We start from the raw sequence: 3,458 nt of genomic DNA on the forward strand, positions 1-3,458 counted from the left end.
AAAAATCCCTTCCCTCTTTTTCAAAATTTCTTTTTAATTAACTAATTATTTCAATTTTTTATTTTAATTTTATTTCATTCCTAATTTTCAAAAACTACTAACCTTTTTCAAAAACTATTTTCGAAATTTAACTTTAAATTTTAATTTTTATTTTTCGAATTCTCTCACCTCCCATCTCCTTCTATTTATTTATTCATTTACTAACACTTCTCTTCATCTCATATCTCTGCTCTCCTCACCCTTCTGTTTGGATTCTCCTTTCTTTTCTCTTCTACTCTTCTTTTCTTCTACTCACAACAAGGGAACCTCTATACTATGGTAAAAAAGATCTCTATTATTATTTTTTCTATTCCCTTCTTTTTCATATGAGCAGGAGTAAGGACAAGAACATTCTTGTTGAAGCAGATCCTGAACCTGAAAGGACTCTAAAAAGGAAACTAAGAGAAGTTAAAATACAACAATCCAGAGACAACCTTACTAAAAGTTTCGAACAAGAAGAGGAGATGGCAGCCGAAAATAATAATAATGCAAGGAGGATGCTTAGTGACTTTACTGATGCACGAAAAACTTGTCTCGCAACAAATTTCCTTCGGCAAGTGTACCGAATTTGTCGTCAAGTAAAAACTCACAATAGAGTGAGGTCGAATCCCACAAGGATTGATTGATCAAGCAACTTTAATTAGAGGAATATTCTAGCTGAGCGAATCCAGGATTTGAGTTTAGAATTACAAAAAATAAAATGGCGGGAAGGTAAATGACAGAAAAATTAAATGCTAGAATTAAAGAACTGAAAGTAAATGACTGAAGTAAATTGCAGAATTGTAAATGGGAATGGGGGAATTGCTCATAAAAGTAAGTAACAGAAAATAAAGAGAATGGGTAAGATCAGAAATGGGGAGTTCATTGGGCTCAGGAGATGTTGCATTCTCCGGAGAAAGTAAATACAGAGAGTAATTCTATGCCCAGAGGCTCCCTATATTTTCCAACTCCCTTTTTAATTCAAAGCTACTCCTATATATACTACTCTTCTACTCTTCTAGTTGGTTCTTCAAGTCTTGGGTCTGGGCCTTTGGATCTTGAGTTTGAAGCAGTTATCTTTTTCATTGGGCTTGGCTTTACTTGCAGAGAGAAATTGTGAAGTGGGCAGAGACTTTTGCTCAGGACGTTAGTGGTGTTAACGTTCAGTGAAAATATGGGTTCGAGAACGTTAGTGACATTCAACTTTTTTACTAACGTTCCTTACCCAAGTAAGAGCCACGTTAACCTCAACGTTAGTGGCACAAACGTTGCCACTAACGTTGCCTCTTTGTCCTTCGCGCACGTTATTGGGACTCAACTTTCCCAATAACGTTGAGAAACCTGCCCCTTCCCAACGTTAGAGTCCACGTTAACTTAGTTAACGTGGCTCTTTTAACGTAGGCTTGCCAACCTTCGAGAACGTTAGTGACACTTAACATTGTCACTAACGTTCCAATGTGCCCCTTAGCTCCCACGTTAGAGTCCACGTTAACTAGGTTAACGTGGCTTCTAACGTGGCTTATGCTTGCCATCTCCAACGTTAGTGACAAAGTTGAGTGTCACTAACGTTGGTTCAACAATCCCTTATCCACGTTAGCTTCCACGTTAACTAAGTTAACGTGGGAGTTAACGTGGCTCATGGTGGCATGTGTGGGCTCCTTCCAACGTTAGTGACAATGTTGGGTGTCACTAACATTGGCGTCACCTCCCTTCCTCACGTTAGCTTCCACGTTAACTAGGTTAACGTGGGAGTTAACATGGCCTAGAGTGACTTGGCCAACGTTGGTGATAATGTTGAATGTCACTAACGTTGGCTTCCCCCCTTTCTTCTTAACGTTAGAGTCCACGTTAACTAAGTTAACATGGACTCTAACATGGCCACTTATAGCTTGGTCCAACGTTAGTGATAATGTTAAGTGTCACTAACGTTGGCTCCATTTCCTTTCTTCCATGTTAGAGTTCACGTTAACTTAGTTAACGTGACTCTTAACGTGGGCAGTGATGGCTTCGAGAGCGTTATTGGCAATCACTTTTCTCATTAACTTTGCAAGTTACTCCCATTCCACGTTAGTGTTACCGTTAGTGTAACTAACGTAGCCCCTAATGTGGTTCTTCTTTGCTTCCTTTGTCCTGAAATCAAGCAATAAAGTGCATCAAAGTTCTAGTCCAAGTCATGGGAAATGCAACATCCAATTTGTCCTTAAATTCATGCAAAATCCTCATGAAATCATGTAAAGTGCACAATGTATGCTTGAATCAAGATGTAAGTGAATATCTAACCAAAACTAGCTTATTTCCTAAGGAAACGCATGAAACTACCCTAAAAACAATAAAGAAAAGGTCAGTGAAACTGGCCAAAATGCCCTGGCATCACAACACCAAACTTAAAGCTTGCTTGTCCCTAAGCAAGTACTGGAACAAGAGAATGATGAATGGAATGCCAAGAGAAATGAGTCATTCTTGTGGAAGTCATGTTCCTAGTTTTATGGTGGTTTCATGCATAGCAACTTAGGTTCATTCCTGGCTTTCAGACCTTTATCATATCCTAGAATACTCACTATGATTGCATCCCATGAAACTTTTATTTATTGATCCTTTTGTTGTTATTTCAGGGCTTATTTGTGTTCTTAGGGCTAAGTGTTCTGTGAGGGGGCAACTCTTTAAAATAAGCTTTCAGCCAACACTCCCGAACCAGTTGGTTCAAGGTGCTAGGTGTTGAAGCACCCCTAAGGACTTACTTGCTCAAGTCTCTCCCCCATACATACACACCACAGGCATATAGTTTATTTATTTTCTTTTCTTGAGACCTTGGTGTCCAGCACCTCTTTGGGTTACTAAATGTTCTGTAGTGAGGGTTACTCTTGATAGTGGACTTTCAGCTGATAATCCCGAGTTAGTTAACCCAAGTTACCAAGTGATAAGGCACCCCTAAGAGCTTATTCATCCAAGTAGATCCCTCACACAGGAACACCACAGACACATGCCTCAAGATTAAAAACCATTGGTGCCTAGCCTTATTGCTTGTTCTTTTTAATCCACTGCTACCAAGATGTACTTGTTTGCATATGAGGTTGGGAATGGTCCCATGAAATCGATTCCCCACACATCAAACAATTCCAGTTCCAAGATAAAATTTTGTGGCATCTCATTTCTTTTGGGCAAGTTTCCAGATCTTTGGCATTCATTGCAGCTTTTTACTAGTTCTTTGGCATCCTTAAAAATGGTGGGCCAAAAGAATCCGCTTTGTAGCACCTTAGCTGCAGTTCTATCCCCTCCAAAGTGGCCTCTATAGCATGAGCCGTGGCAATTCCATAAGACCTCTCATCCTTCTTCTTTCGAAACACATCTTCTAAGGATTTCATCTGAACACTTCTTGAATAGATATGGCTCATCCCAGACAAAGTACTTTGCATCATTCATGAGCTTCCTTTTTTGATGTT

The sequence above is a fragment of the Arachis ipaensis genome, chromosome B03, assembly GCF_000816755.2.
Source record: "Arachis ipaensis cultivar K30076 chromosome B03, Araip1.1, whole genome shotgun sequence".
Taxonomy (NCBI): domain Eukaryota; kingdom Viridiplantae; phylum Streptophyta; class Magnoliopsida; order Fabales; family Fabaceae; genus Arachis; species Arachis ipaensis.